General features: G+C 44.3%; 1 protein-coding gene, 1 non-coding gene and 1 pseudogene across 13 annotated transcripts in view; 2 read left to right on the top strand and 1 right to left on the bottom strand.

Moving 5' to 3' along the window:
• PPEF1 (protein phosphatase with EF-hand domain 1) overlaps window positions 1–16,311 on the bottom strand; it is a 127,200-nt gene extending 110,889 nt beyond the window's left edge. For 6 of the 12 annotated variants that reach the window (XM_019667533.1, XM_019667478.1, XM_019667462.1 and 3 more), the window contains exons 1-6: window positions 16,066–16,311; window positions 15,104–15,329; window positions 14,028–14,161; window positions 13,785–13,926; window positions 11,931–11,990; window positions 11,248–11,345 (exon numbers count right to left, since the gene is read on the bottom strand). The gene's annotated coding sequence lies outside the window, so the exon portion shown is untranslated. Of the gene's footprint in view, window positions 1–2,509; window positions 2,727–11,247; window positions 11,346–11,930; window positions 11,991–13,784; window positions 13,927–14,027; window positions 14,162–15,103; window positions 15,530–16,065 lie in introns of those variants that run through there. The other 6 variants (XM_019667471.1, XM_019667452.1, XM_019667488.1 and 3 more) reach the window with 5 other exon arrangements.
• On the top strand, window positions 6,863–7,948 carry LOC109395239 (60S ribosomal protein L15-like; annotated as a pseudogene).
• A 139-nt stretch (window positions 16,312–16,450) lies between the features above and the next one.
• On the top strand, window positions 16,451–16,523 carry TRNAV-UAC (transfer RNA valine (anticodon UAC)). Its single transcript has one exon. It is a non-coding gene; the product is annotated as a tRNA-Val (tRNA).

Genomic DNA, 16,523 nt, shown 5'->3' with positions numbered 1-16,523 from the left:
GGGAGCGCGTGCTCTGAGCAGCAGGGCCACTGGTTCAGTTCCCACATGAGGGTCGGTGACACTGCCCTCTACAACTAAGATGGTGAACAACAGCTCGACCTGGAGCTGGGCTGTCGTGAGTCGCCGGCGACGGCGTAGGCTGTAATGGGGCTGCAATGGGCTGCTGTAAGCTACTGTGAGTGGCTGGCAGCCAGCGTGAGCGGCCAGCAGCTGGCGTGAGCTGCTGTGAGCTTTCATGAGCCACCGTGAGCAGCCGTCCAATGGCCGGCAAGCGACTGCCTCAGCTGGGAAGAGTGCAATGATAATACCAACATGGGCCAGTGAAGCAATGTCCTCCACAACTAGACTGAAGAACAAAAGGACAGCAACTTGTCTGTTCCCCTTCCCCAATTCCCCAACGCTGTTCCCATCCCCCAATTCCCCAAAAAAATCTTTAAAAAAATAAAAATAAATGTAAAATTGCAAAGAAGTACATGTATCAGGAGAGTGAGTCAGGAGGTCAAGCAAAAAGGCTTCTCTGAGAAAATAACCTTTGAACTGACATCTGAAAGAACACAGATTAATCTGGTGAAGGTGTTGATAGGGGGATAGAGTCAAGCATAAACTTCTGCTGAGGCTCAGTGACCTGGAGTAGATAAGTGGGGTCCATGATCTGGGTTCCAGAGATGCCATTTACTATTGGAGTCCAGAAGTATATCAGCTTGGCCAGGGCAAGTTAGGGAATGTTTCATAGGGGATAAAAGGTGGGGAAAGGCATTTCAGGGAACATGGGAGCATGTTATATTTGCATAATGTTTCCTGAGACTGGGGGATAGAGGGTGTATAGAGAGGAGGGTGGGGACAGGAACCTGGCGAGGTAGGTTGGTGCCAACTGTGATCTTTCTTGTAAATCGTAACAAAGAATTCAGACTTTAACCCGTCAGTAGGGGATTGCAATTTCAAATGCTTACATGGTCCAGGGCAAATAAGATACATGAATAAATCAGCCCGGGTGGAAATGATGGGACATTTTAGAGAATTTCTGTCTAAATGAGGCAGCTGCTACTTACTGGCAGGTCCCTCTTAGGCTGCCATCCAGAAATCCTGGCCCAGTGCTGCCCAATGTAACTTTTCAAGAGAAGATGAACATGTTTTTATGTAAAATCTTCCTATTTTTAAATGTGAGTATATTTCTGCAAATTTAAGATGCTGTTGGTTACAAGGTATGTCATTATTTTATGTACAAATAAGAAAGAAAAAAGCCACCCATCAAACTATGATACTCCATCGACTTTAAGAAACATTCCAATTTCAGAGGTGCTAAAAAGTGAAAAAAATGTGCATCTTAGAATCAATGAAATACGGTCATTCTCATTTTCACAAAACACTGTATAGACTCCATGGATTTGGTATGAGACTGCCAGATTGCAAACTCTGTTTGGGTGAAGGGCAGCCTGAGAGTAATCTGATTAGATTCAAGCTTTAGGAAGATCACGCTGAGGGGTCAGATGGTGATGAACTGGGAAAAAGCCAGCCATAGGAAGATCAATGAGGAATCTCCTGCTACAATCCAGGAGATAGGTATAAGGGCAGAATTACAGCCCTGGCAGTGGGATGGAGGGGCAGGTGGGAGGCAAATGTGAAAACCTTTAAGGCAGCGGTTCTCAACCTTCCTAATGCCGCGACTTAATACAGTTCCTTATGTTGTGGTGACCCCCAACCATAAAATTATTTTCGTTGCTACTCTATAACCGTAATTTTGCTACTGTTATGAATCATAATGTAAATATCTTTTTGTTTCCCGATGGTGTTAGGCGACCCCTGTGAAAGGGTCGTTCGACCCCCAAAGGGGTTGCAACCCACAGGTTGAGAACCGCTGCTTTAAAGTAATAAACCCCACAGGTCCCAGCTGGATATGGGGAGCAAGAGAGACGGAGGCATCAAGAATGATTCCAAGGTTTCTAGTCTAGAATACTGGATGTATTCATCACTTATTTAACACTACTTACTGGGTGTCTACCATGTGACAGGCACTATGCTGGGTGCTATGGGTATAACAATGGACATGGTCCCTGCCCTCTTGTCATTTACAGTCTGGTAGGTGATGCCATTAGAGCATTAACAGGTACAGGGTAGGACACCAAGGGGGGAAAGTGTGTTTATGGCACTAAAATGTCCCATAGGCAGTAGAAGCCTGCGTTTAGAACCCAAGAAATAAACCAAGTCTGCAGATTCTGATTAAAGAGTTCATTAGGGTATCGATAACAGCTGAAGTGATTAGAGAAGCTAAAATAGCCAGGAAGAGCTTGTAGAGTAAGGAGGTAATAGGGGCAAAAGCAGAGCCCTAAGGAATAGAGACATTTAGAGGGAATGAGGAGGAGGAAGGGGCAAACAAAGGAGACTAAACAGGAGAAATCTGGAAAGGAAGAGGCCCAGGACAGATGGGTGTCTGTAACCCACGGGAGACAGGTATTATCACATAATCTAATATATCTTCTTCATCTATAATTACTACATAGAAGTAATTTACCTTGGCAATGTACAATTTAGATTTTCAGAGTTACAGGTATTTTGCATGAATTCCAAATCCACTTATCAGAACTGCTTCTTAGTTAGAGACTTGTGATATTTTTAAATGTTGTCACAATCTGTTCCTTTAGCTTGTATGGGCTTGCGTTTTGCCTGTATCTCAGTTTGACATCTAGCATGAATCAATGGCAGAGCAATGGTAATTCCTTCTGCGGAAGCTGTAACATGCCATTCCAAGACAAAAGCAAAACAAGATTATACATTTATGAAACTCCCTCTCATACCAAAACACTGGGAATTGGGCAAAACTGATCCAGGGCCGGCCAAGTGGCACATTGGTTAAGAACTGGCTTGGGATGCCAGAGGGCCCCAGTTCAGATCCCACATATGAGGGCCAGTGACACTGCCCTCTACAGCTAAGATGCTGAACAACAGCTCAACCTGGAGCTGGGCTGCTATGAGTCGCCGGCGACGGCGTAGGCTGCAGCCCCTGTGGCAGTGGGTTGCCATGGGCTACCATATGTAGCCAGCAGCCAGCGAGAGCGGCCAGCAGCCACAGTGAGCGGCCATCCAGAAGCCGGCAACTGATCTGCCTAGCCCAGGAAGAGCGTAATGATGGTGCCAACTTGGGCCAGTGAAGCAACATCCTCCACAACTAGACTGAAGAACAAAATGACAGCAACTTGTCTGTTCCCCTTCCCCCAATTCCCCAGCGCAATTCCCCAGCGCTGTTCCCATCCCCCCAATTCCCCAATAAAAATCCTTAAAAAAAACTGATCTAGGCAAGACCACCATGAGGTTCTTGAGCTCTGTAACAGGTGAGCCTATCACATGGCAAGATATTCGGGTCCTTTGGACTTGTTCAGAAAGACCCTTCATTTTACAGTGGAGGTAACCAGGCCCAGAGAGGTTAGGTGACTCCCCAATATCACAGTCTTAGGACTTGGGGGCCAGTACTCTTTCCATTACATAAAGGTGACCCAATTCCACCCTATAAAGAGAGCTCTAATATAATCTATGTTACAGTATGATTAACTCCATACACAAAATATAAAGTCCACAAGACATGGCCAAACAACTAAACAGAGGAAGAAGGTTAACTTTCAAACACGGTTCTGTGCCCACCCAGATTTCATTCAATTCATCTTCTTTTAAGAGTACTTACCCTGCCAAGTTTTACCAGTTCCACACAGGCTCAAGGAAAATAAACTGCTAGATCTTCAGTGTGTTGGTTGTTAAATCTTTCAGCCTAACCTGCAGGCTCAGGTCTCCATCCTCACACTAACAGGTCTTACTTAAAGAGGATCCCTACCTCTGGCAGATGCTAAAATGATTGTTTCATAGGTTGCCTTGGCAACCCCATGATGTCATAAACAGATATGACACTACCTGCCAACAGAATGTGAACAACAGAAACCATGTGAGAACCACTTCCTGCTTATTGGAAAGGGAGGTTCCAGGTTCATCAAGGTTTCTTTTTGTCACCACTGTCTCCCTACCACCCATTTTTGTATCCATTAACATTGAAAACAAAGGACAGTTGGTTTCTTGGCGGAATGTTAAAATTATTAGCTAAAATAAGGCCTGGGAAAGAGCCATGGCTTTCTTTTTAAAACCCCTGCTACTGCTGCCTCAGGTGACTAAAGTGAAGCCTTTGGAAGAGTTTTTTGAGAATTTTCTTTAAAAGCACTTATTCTTGTCTTGGTTTCATTCATATATTCATTCAACAAGTATTTGTCGAGCATCTATTGTGTGCCAGGCATTGTTCTAGTCCCTGGGGATACACCAGTTAACAAAACTGGCAAAGTCCCTTCCCTCATGAAGTTTATAGCCTAGTGGGGAAAATAAATAATAAAATAATCATAAAAATAAATGTAGGGCCGGCTGAGCAGTACGTTGGTTAAGAGTTGGCTTGGGACGCCAGCTCTGAGCAGCAGGGCCCCAGTTCGGATCCCACATGAGGATCAGTGACACTGCCCTCTGCAGCTAAGATGGTGAACAACAGCTCGACCTGGAGCTGGGCTGCCGTGAGTCGCTGGCGACGGCGTAGGCTGTAGTGGGGCTGCAATGGGCTGCCATAAGCTACCGTGAGCGGCTGGCAGCCAGCGTGAGCTGCTGTGAGCTTTCATGAGCTGCCATGAGTGGCTGTCCAATGGCCAGCAAGCGAATGCCTCAGCTGGGAAGAGCGCAATGATAATACCAACATGGGCCAGCGAAGCAACGTCCTCCACAGCTAGACTGAAGAACAAAAGGACAGCAACTTGTCTGTTCCCCTTCCCCGATTCCCCAATGCTGTTCTCCTCCCCCAATTCCCCCAAAAAAATCTTTAAAAAAATAAAAATAAATGCAAAATTGCAAAGAAGTACACATATCAGGTGAGTGAGTCAGGAGGTCAAGAAAAAAGGCTTCTCTGAGAAAATAACCTTTGAACTGACATCTGAAAGAACACAGATTAATCTGGTAAAGGTGTTGATAGGGGGATAGAGTCAAGTATAAACTTCTGTTGAGTCTCAGTGACCTGGAGTAGATAAGTGGGGTCCATGATCTGGGGACTTTCAAAGGAGAATCCAGGGCTTAATAAATAAAAGGTGTGATCAAAAAATACAGTGAATGTTTACATTTAAAAATAAATAAGTAAATAAATAAATAAAGTAAAAGACACATTGCCATTAATCTCCCTCAAAATACTCCCCCTTGCTTTGAACACACTTATCCCATCATTCTTGCCACTTTCTGAAGCAGTTCTGGAAGTCCTGATTAGTGAGTGTCTTTAGTTGCGCTGTTGTGGCTGCCTCGATGTCCTGAATCGATTCAAAATGTTTTCCTTTCATGGTCATTTTGACTCTGGGGAAGAGCCAGAAGTTGCACGGTGCCAGATCCAGTGAATAAGGTGGATGAAGACACACTGTAATGTTTTTATTTGACAGAAATTGCTATACCAGAAATAATATGTGACATGGAGCCTTTCTGTTGTGATCAAAACATATGGTGAATGCTGCTGCTGAATGTCATCCAATGGAAAGGCAGGGATCTTCAATATGGGAAGCAGCACATTGAACCTTAGTAACAGTGTGTGACAAGTTTCAACTTGTTCGGTGCAGTCAGTTGGGTGTCAGCTACGGTTGAGAGAACGTGTGTTTTAAATTGTGCCATAAATCATCCTCCATCATGACAATGCTCCATGGCACACATCGCTTCTGGTACAGAAATTTCTGTCAAATAAAAACATTACGGTGTGTCCTCATCCACCTTATTCACCAGATCTGTCACCATGTGCCTTCTGGCTCTTCCCCAAAGTCAAAATGATTCAGGACATCGAGGCAGCCATGACAGCGCAACTAAAGACACTCACTAAACAGGACTTCCAGAACTGCTTCAGAAAGTGGCAAGAATAATGGGATAAGTGTGTTCAAAGCGAGGGGGAGTGTTTTAGGGAGATTAATGGCAATGTGTCTTCTACTGTAATAAATTTGTTTTTACTTAAACATTTACCATATTGTTTGATCACACCTCGTAGATCTTAGTTTACTAAAGCTGAAGTTAAGTATTTTCAACAATATTCCAAACAGTGCACGATCTGTGTGTCTCGTTTATATAAAACTCTCTAAAACAGTCCTTCTCAAACTTTAACGTGTTTATAAATCATCTGGGGGACTTGTTAAAAACACAGATTCTTGGGTCTAGTCCCTAGAGGTTCTGATTCAGTCAGTCTGGAGTGGTGCTCATGAATCTATATTTCTAATAAGCTCCAAGTGATGGTGAAGAATACTTTGAGTGGCACTGCTCTACAACACAGTATGACTTTTGTTTAAATCTCTATTTCTTTTTCAACATATTTTTTCATGACTTTTAAAGGCAAGGTTTATTCTACAATTTTCTTGTGATGTTTTTGGTCAATTTAGTAGTATCACCAGAACAAAATAATGCTGTGATATATTAACAGAACAATGCCATAAGCTCAAGGTTTCAAATATTTGGAAAGAACGAGAGAAATGACAATTATAAGCAAACTGAGGTGTCAGTAATATAATGAAACTTCACTAATTTACCCCAGTGAGGTGGACTGTCATTGTTACTTACTGAAAAATAATATTTACAAAGCAGTTTCAAGGAAACATAATATAAATTAACCTGATGTAACTAAGGCCAAGGAATCTCTATATGTTTAATGACTCTTTTACTTAAACAGGTTGATGAGAGCTATGTGTAATGAACACTCATATTATGAATGAAGCTCTGGATAGTATGTGAGATAAAAATAACCTCCCGTTTTCGGTCTCTGTTTCTTACTGCAGAACACAATTCCTGCTGATCTGCCATGTTCCTGCTGCTGTGGCTATGTGAAAACGATACCATGAAACAAGTTGGTAAGAGAGCCAAGATTTCTCTGGATTGTTTTTCTTGGGAAGATTGTGAAGTTAATATAGGGCCTAGAACAAACTATTGTTATTTTTAAAAATTAAAAATGAAATCTTCTGTGCATAGAAGAGTAGGAGGATTAGGAAAGAGGACCAAGAGTAAGTTCTTGAAATTTCAAGGAAATATCAGCTGTGCCGCTTAAAACCTAGGGACTTTAGGCAACTCACATAACTTCTCTGAGCCACAGTTTTCTCATTTAAGAAATGGGGGTAATAATATATAAATAGAATAATCTAAGTGGAAAATTCTTCAAAAACTATAAAGTGCTAAACAAATACTAACTACCATTTCTAGGAGAGGCCTACATTTTCCAAATGGATACACATTCTATAGAAGAAATGTGGTCTGGAGAAAAAGGCTCTTTCCTTTCCGTCTGGCCGCTCCCATCAGGTAAGCCAAGGTGGGCGCTTACAAGTACATCCAAGAGCTATGGAGGAAGAAGCAGTTTGATGTAATGCAGTTTCCTCTCAGGGTGCGCTGCTGGCAGTACTGCCAACTCTCTGCGCTCCACAGGGCCCACCTCGCCCCACCCCACCTGGCCGATAAAGCACGCAAGCTGGGATACAAGGCCAAGCAAAGTTATGTCATATATCAGATTCGTATGCACCGTTGTGGCCGCAAACGCCCAGTTCCTAAAGGTGTGACCTATGGCTAGCCTGTCCATCACAGTGTTAACAAGCAAAAGTTTGCTCGAAGGCCTCAGTCTGTTGCCAAGGAGTGAGCTGGACGCCACTGTGGGGCTCTGAGAGTCCCGAACTCTTACTGGGGTGGTGAAGATTCCACGTACAAATTCTTTGAGGTTATTCTCACTGATCCATTCCACAAAGCTATCGCACAGAATCCTGACACCCAGTGGATCACCAAACCAGTCCATACGCACAGGGAGATGTGAGGGCTGACATCTGCAGGCTGCAAGAGCCGTGGCCTTGGAAAGGGCCACAAGGTCCACCATACTATTGGTGGTTCTCACCGTGCAGCTTGGAGAAGACGCAATACTCTCCAGCTCCACCGTTACCACTAATATAAATAATGTTTGTAAAATTCTTACCTAATAAACAATTTAGGTCATGTTTGCTTAAAAGTGTTCTTTAATTTGTCTATTAAAGCTAGGTGTCTGCAGACTGCTTCATGAATGCATTGTCAAATTATGAGAGTTAAAGTGCAATAATGTTTGAAGACAAAATGATGGTGTATCTTGTTTCTCATAAGACAAATACGTTTGTCTTTGCTTTATCTTATTAGGGAGTTGATATGTCAGTGTTTAAAATGCTGTGTGGTGTAACAGGTATAAAATAAATTCTGTGAAAGGAGTGCAGAACTAGCCATGTAGATTTGTTGGTGCATGTGATGAAACCTACAGCTTTATTGGGGTAACGCAGTGCTCTGTTAGTTTACTCTCAAGGGGCTTTTGTATGGAATTTGGCAAGGACAAACATTGTAAATTGAATTTTGCTTGGAAATTGTGAAGGACATCCTAATCCATTCTCAGGATCATGCAGAAAAATGCAAGTTGACTATGGGGCTCACATTTTTAGATTTAACTCAACATTCTGTTTATATAATTGCTGGTTCTGAAAGAAAAGTTTAAAAGAATGCCACCATTACTAGGAAAATTGAACAATCATGTTGCAAGGGGGTTCTCTTACAAATGAAACAAATCCTGGTTAACCTAAAGGAAGCTGGCTTGGTCTCCACAACACTATTGAAGTTCACAAAAGGTGGAGGCTCCTGGTTCAATCCCATGTCTCCACGGCTCTGTAGAATACTGAATTTCATGTAAAGTAATAATGGTAATTACACTGGTATATACTGAAACTGAAGGAAACTGAACATAAAGAATGAGAATTATTAGCCTTAAGGTCGAAATGTTAATTTGTGACCATTATGAACCCTCTAGCCACCTAAGGGGAAAACTGGTTGGCTTTATTTAAAAGTACTTCATTGGCTCAGTGTAGTCAGTATTAAAAGTTATCTTGGGTCAACCTACGTTATTCATTATTCCCATAAGGCTACTGAGAAAAGTTACATAGTTGATGTCAATACAAGTTCACGGTTTCCAATCTAACCTTATGCATTGTCTAGTTATTTTTTTCATCCCTACTCAAAACTACCCTCAAAATCCTTACCTTCTACAAAATTCCTAGGCCGTCAGTTGTGCCCACCTTACTGTTAAAGTATAGACTAGGCTCCTGTTTCCCAGAGTGAATTAGTGTAGGAAATACAGAAGAGGAATTGCCCTAATTTCCAATTCTGGTTTTGCTGACTTAAGAGGAGGTAGTTTGATTCCAAAATCTAACTGCTGGTTTCCTTGAACCAATTTTTCTATTTTCTTCTGGGGTCTTAAAAGGCTCAGTTAAATGATTTCCAGAAAACATGTAGCAGACTCATAAAACCTCGAGACCTAAATTCCTTTCCACTCAAAAATCTTAAGCCATCTATTTTGTGCGTAGAGGTTGTTCAACTAAAGTAATAAAGTCTATTAAACTAAAGAGAAAGAAAGAATGAAATGTGGTCTGGCCTGTGGGTTAGGATGTGCCTGGGAACACAATAGAATGTGGTTCTAGAGTCAGATTACTTGGGACTATATTTTAGCTGCACCACTTCCGGCTGTGTGAGCTTGGGAAAATCACATAACCTCTCTGTTCCTATTCCTTAGAAAACCAGAATAGTGGGCCGGCCAAATGGCACGATGGTTAAGAGCTGGCTTGGGATGCCAGAGGGCCCCGGTTTGGATCCCACATATGAGGGCCAGTGACACTGCCCTCCACAGTTAAGATGCTGAACAACAGCTCAACCTGGAGCTGGGCTGCCGTGAGTTGCCGGCAACGGGGTAGGCTGCAGCCCCTGCTGCAGTGGGTTGCCATGGGCTACCGTGTGTAGCCAGCAGCCAGCGTGAGTGGCCAGCAGCCGCTGTGAGCGGCCGTCCAGAAGCCGGCGACTGATCTGCCTCGCCCGGGAAGAGCGCAATGATGGTGCCAACTTGGGCCAGTGAAGCAACGTCCTCCACAACTAGACTGAAGAACAAAAGGACAGCAACTTGTCTGTTCCCCTTCCCCCAATTCCCCAATAAAAACCTTTAAAAAAAAACCAGAATAGTAATAGTACCTACCATACTGGGTTGATAGAAGGAGTGAGTTAATACATATTGTGGCAGCCACTGATAGTTGCCTAACCAACATCCATTCTTCCTTTCTTCCTTACCAATAAAACCCCAATTTTGTTGTAGGTGGCAATGGACTCAGCCAAAAATTCATTTGCTAGGTTCCCTTGCAGTTAGGGGTGGTCATGGAGCGCAGTTCTGGCCAATGAGAGAGATATAAGCAGAAATCCACTGGCCGAGGCTTCCAGAAAAGCTATTGGGTTGTCGGAAAAGTCACGATGCATTTTTGCAACGAAAAACATAGAAAAAATATGTCATGACTTTTCCCAATATTTTCCTGATAAAAATGACAGACTCAGTTGTCATGGGCCCTTTCCTCTTTGTCCTTCCCCCAGTCTGCCTGGAACCCAAACACAATGCCCGGAGGAGGATTGTGTTTGCACCCTCTTGAGTGCATTAGGAAGAGACCCTCACACTGGGAATGACAATGCAGAAATATGGAAGGGGGAACCTGAGACATAAGTGACAACATGAAGCTGCTTCCTTCCTGACTTCATACTACCAGTTGGGAGATAAAACCCAACCCTCTGTGTTAGGTCTCTGCTATTTCATTTACCTTATTACATGCAGTCAAACACATTCTCTAACCAATACCCTTGTAACACAATTTGAGTGCCTGGCTCATAGCTAGTATTCAATGTTAGCTATTACTATTATTATTTGCCCTGTATTCTGGTGCCTAACCAAGTGGCTAGCAAGTATTCCCTTCACTTCCTTGCAACAGTACTCCAATTTTCCTCTTTGAAATCGACCCTCTCCCTATTCTCAGCCCTATGGTTTGCAGGGGATTGCCACCTCCTCCCCATGTGAGCCCTGATTGGCTTAAGCCAATTAGCATGAGCCCACTTCCCAAGCAACAGTGACTGTCCAGGGTTGGGCACATAACTCAGGCCTACGGCAGTTAGCACATCCTCTTCTAAAGGAAGTGTTCAAGTGGGCACACAGCTAAAGACAGGCAATATGAGTGAATCTCAGGGCTCCTGGGGACAGCACTGGACACAGGCTCACTCTTCTTCCCAAGGGTGATGCTCTGGGCAAGGCTGTCACCATGAGGAGAGCCAGTCTGGGGGGTTCAACTGATACATGGAGAAGGGCAGAACAAGAGAAAGGCAGGGAAATGGCTGGAGCCCTCCATCGTAAATTACTGGATGCAATTTTACCTTTGGAATTTTCACGTCAGATTCATTTGAGACCGGTTTTGCTAACACGGTTTGGGCTGAATCCTCTGTCACTGGCAACCACAAGATTCCTTCTGGTACTGTTAGATGAAAAAAAAATACTGTAATGTAAGGATTACACACCTCGAGGGGAATTTTCCAAACTCTGGTCTAGTGTGTCAATTTAATCAAACCTATAGTCAAGTACAATATAAATGCATACCCAAATCACCTTTCCAGAGAAAATGACAGCAATGAAATCTATAATTTGCAATTGTGTAAAGTCATTCAAATTTCTATTCAAAAGAGAAAAACACAGCCAGTTGAAAGTATTTTTTGTTTTTTATAAACACATCCAGGAAAACTCCTTTAAGAATAGACATGCATCTGGGTTTTAGAATAAACGTTGGACCCAGAGGCAGACAATGGAAACCTATGACTAACACTAAAATAATATTCACAGTTGTCATGGCAGCCTGCTCATTCTGCACAAAATAGAACCCACTGCATTTTAACAGGATTTAGCAGAGGAAAGCTGCTAGCCTGCAGACAGCCTCTAACTGAGTTAAACAACCTACTAATTAGTTTTGGTTTTATTATTATATATATAGGCTTCAGACTATACACTAAAATCACAAATACTTAAAATCACTAATAAAGTATATAATATGATTTTTGTTTAATACCTGCACCACTCTTGAAATCTTCTCATCAGACTATTGGAATAGTTGAATCCACTTGTAAATCTAAAGAAGACATTAATAAGTGTTGGGAAAAGGGGGGAGTAGCCAATTTCATTTCTGTTACCGATCAGCATTGGCTAGATAGCTGCTGCTATAAGACATTTCCTTTTAAGTGCGGTTCTATAGGAGCAGGGAATAGCCAAATTATTCTGTGTTCAGTTACATAGTCCCAGAGGAGTGACTTTTTAAAACTAGAGTCTCCTTGGCTATTATAAATAGTGCTGCAATGAACATAGGGATGCATGTATCTTTTCGAATTATCTTTTTGTGTTTTGGATTTCTTCAGATAAATATCCAGAAGTGGAATTGCTGGGTCATAAGGTAGTTCTACTTTTAATTTTTTTGAGGAGCCTCCATTGTGTTTTCCATAGTGGCTGCACCAGTTTGCAATCCCACCAACAGTGCACAAGGGTTCCCTTTTCCTATTTACAACAGCCATGGAAGCAACCTAAGTGGGGGACTCTCAAAATGGTACATGTTACATGTCACTGAGTTGGCTGGGCTCCGACTCCTGCAAGAGCAGGTGTAGGGCTGGGTTGCAAAAGCAATGCAGACAATTCATCTAGGGTGGGATTTCTCAACCATGTCGCTATCAACATTTGAGACCAGGTAATTTTTTGTTGTGGGTGCTGTCCTGTGCACTGCAGGATGTTTCACCCCACCGCTGGTCTCTACTCACTACATGCCGATAGCACACCAACCCCCCGCCCCCAGTCATGACAACCAAAAGTGTCTGCAGACATTGCCGAATAGCCCCCAAGATTTTATCCTCCCAGGGATATTTTGGGTTGTCACAACTGTGGGAGAGGTGCTATGGGCATCTAGTGAGCACAGGCCAGGGACGCTGAGAAACATTCCACAATATACAGGACAGCTCCCCACAACAGATACCCAGTCCCAAATGTCAACAGGGCTGTGGTCAAGAAGCCCCGATCTAGAGGAAGAGCCTGGATCTAGATCTATGAGGGCACAGGTAGGTGAGCAGATGTGGGGCGTACTTGTGAAAGTTCTCTTCTGATTGCTTCCATCTTTCACTGAAACAAGGAAGCAAGTTCATCAGTTGTAAGTAAGGCTGGGGAAGGAGATACACGAAGCCTAGGGAGAGAAATTATGAAACTGTCCTACAGGGGAGGTGGACAATGAATGGACAGGGGAAGTGCGCACAATGTGGGGCCACATCAAGGGCTCACTTGATTAAGGTAAGTAGTCAAGAATTGAATGTGAAACTAGTCAGTCAGAATGTGTGTTCTTCCTGGGGCCATATTTAGGGGGGAAAAGGAAGAGAGTTGGATTTAAGAGACTGTGGTTTTGCCAGCAAGTACAAGCAACAAAAGGGCAAACAAGTGATAAAAATGGCAGAACTTCAGCTGGCTAAGAAGACAGAGAGATGTATGCAACTATGAAAAGGTAAGTGGGCAAAAAAGGAACAAATATCCACTACAATAGACTAGTTTCAAATGTTTTGAACGTGATGAGCCGCAAAAGGGGAAAAATAAGGTGAGCTCTGTCATACTAAGATAACGGCTCACTTTTCTTCTTAAATACTTGAATACTCATTAGATGTCGTAGTACAATTGTTTCTAAATGAAATCAAGTCAACTGAGCTTCCTATATCAGCTCAGTATTTGGGGCTGCAGTCTCTTCGGTTGAGCTACCCTCCAACAGCAAAGCCAACACTGAGAAAGCCACACTACACATCTAAGAAATCAGGATTAAAAAGCTTGAAGTGACTTTCGTCTTCATTTACTAGTTTGTTTGTGTATTTGTCTTATAGTTGTTGGATGCTTATGGACATACCTGGGAGTGACAGGCCTCACAAATCTGACTGAACAGACTGAAGTGCTGGGCAAAGCTGTGGCCATTTGAAGCTTTATCCATGACGCTGGTGGTTCCAAGGTGAAAATCATCAACAGTTGTTTCCGCAGGCTCTTGGTTCCTGCTGTTTGAGGATTTCATTTAAAAATTACAAAAGATGCAAAAGTATCCATTTCCTCACTGGCATGCATACAAAATACAACAAGAGACCAACGGCACTCTTACGGAAAAACGTAGCCTTCGTGGACACGGGCCTCCTGAAATCACTTCGGTAGCAGAAAACTGAAACCCAGCCCTGCACTCACTAGCAGAATGGTCTCAGGCAAGGCATTCAATATCTTCGGCTTCAACTTCTGCAGCTGAAAAATGGAGATAGTAATATTTACCATGGCTACCTCATAGGAATGTATGTAAGTGCTCTGTAAACCCCATTGCAGTTTACTAATTATAGAGATTGTGACTACGCCTTGACAGCAGTGAGGAGTGCAACAAAAGTCGCCCTCCCTGTCAGAATGGAGACAAGGAGCATGAGTTTTTCACTAAAGGCAGAAACCTGTGTTGCATGCATCAGAGGTGCACTAGCTTCTTTTCTACATGGAGGGTACGTGTGTGAACTTGGCTAAAGCTTGCGCGTGGTGAACCCACCTGCATAGCAAGGGAAGACAGAAAGCTGGAGGGAAAGCAAAGCATTCCCTAGAGACACAACCCAAACCACAACTGCTGATTGTAATTTTAGGCTCAATTCTTGACAGCCTTGTTTTGAACTGACAGGGCTTTGGAAACAACTGGGATATACTTATTTCTGAGCATCCTGGGCGTCACTACAGATTATTGACTAGCAGGAAGCATGGAGCTTTCATGAAGTCATCCTCTGCTGGTGGCTGTCCACTCATGGTCATCTCATGGGTCACCATCTAAGCACCCAGTGCACAAGAGACCTCTCAAAATGTATCAACGAAAAGGCATTCTGGAAGAGGGCCCATAATAAAGATTACAAGGAGCTAAGACCTAGGAAACCTGGTACCGGAGAACACAAGCACGAGCCGCAGGCCTGCCCTATTTCTGTGCAAAAACTTACATGGCAGATAACTGCCTCCATTTTCCCACCTGGAAAGTTGGGACAACATTCAGACCAAGGGGAAAGTTGGGGTGTCTAACCAACACATGCATTTCACAAAGGAGGACCCAGGCTTGGGAGGGGAACTGACCAGTTCAAGAATTCCACAGCTAGTGAGTAGCCAAGAGAGGACTAGAATCCAAATCATGACCCCCCCCCCCAGATTAGTACACCTTCCACACACCTGTTTCTTTCAGGGGCCTTCTAGGAAGACAGGAGTTGGCGGAAGGGCTTGCTTTCATACATTATTTCTCCATTATTCTGCTAGCTTCAGAGGAAGACGCCAGGGGAAAGCCTTCAGCCATGTCCAACACAGCACTTTAAGATGCCCCCAAATGATTTTCAGTGGGTTTTCAAGCTTGAGGATCGCATGCAATCCTAGGATGTTGACGAGGATCCATCCAGAAGCACTGCGGGGGGGAGGGGGGAATTAGCACTGACAATGAAAACCGAGACCACACAGGCGCCCTTTGTAATGAAAGGTCCCAGCACCTTATCGGGACCCCAATCCTGGAAGCATAGTCTCAAGGGTCCGCACTGGGTTTAATGCTCTGGGGTTACCGTTTTGGAATTCTTAATAACTTACGAACAAAGGGCCTGGCATTTTCATTTTACAGTGGGTCCCTCAAATCCTGCTTTACCTCCGCCCCCCAGCCGTTAAGGGATAGCTTGTCTACACAGCGCCTCCACTTGGGCCAGTGAAGCAACGTCCTCCACAACTAGACTGAAGAACAAAAGGACAGCAACTTGTCTGTTCCCCTTCCCCCAATTCCCCAATAAAAANCCCTCCCCCTCCCCCACCCCAGCCCAGACAAGTAGGAGCACACAAAAGTCCTGCAATGTTGAGTCCCTTTCGGGCTTTGGGAGTGGGAGAAGGCTGTGGAAAAGGTCAAGGGCGCGGTAACAGCCAATTCTTGGGCAAGAGGCCGACTGACCAGCAGCCTTTTCCAACCCTGGCAAAAATAAACGCCAATATAAAAATGCCACCCACCACCACCACCACCAAACCACCCCAGACCCCGCTCTGCCTAAATCTTTGGCTCCAAATGGTGCTCTTGTCCGCCCAGCTCCGGGCTCAAGGCTCGAAGCTGCCGGAAGCGGCTCGGTGTGTCCGTGGGGAAAATGGGGAAAGTGCGGGTCCCTCACCAGCTGAGGGAAGCTGCCAGAAGAAGCCGTGCACGGGGCATGGTCCGTTTCCGCCTGCCCGGCCGTCCTCACTAACGCCCCGGCTGAGGGAAAGTTTGGGGACCGGTGATTAGCGGGGCGGCGCTTTCGGCCAGGGGGCAACCCGGGTTCCGGCTTCGTTTTGATCACAGGTGGGACGAATCTGGAACGCAACGACAGCGAGCGTCCCAAACACCGGAGCCCGAGCCGGAGCCGGAGTCCGGACCCGGCCGCGAACACCGGATCTCACAAGCAAGACCCGGCCACGGCGGGGGTGGAGCTACGACAGAAGGGCGGGGTTTCAGTGAGGACGCTGTTTCTGACACGAGACTATAGTTAAATGAACGACGCCACCATATCGCGCAGAGGTTCCATAGTGTAGTGGTTATCACGTCTGCTTTACACGCAGAAGGTCCTGGGTTCGAGCCCCAGTGGAACCA

The sequence above is a fragment of the Hipposideros armiger genome, unplaced genomic scaffold, assembly GCF_001890085.2.
Source record: "Hipposideros armiger isolate ML-2016 unplaced genomic scaffold, ASM189008v1 scaffold_13, whole genome shotgun sequence".
Classification (NCBI taxonomy): Eukaryota; Metazoa; Chordata; class Mammalia; order Chiroptera; family Hipposideridae; genus Hipposideros; species Hipposideros armiger.
Note: the sequence above shows the minus strand (reverse complement) of the source record. Positions and strands in the feature narration are given on the sequence as shown.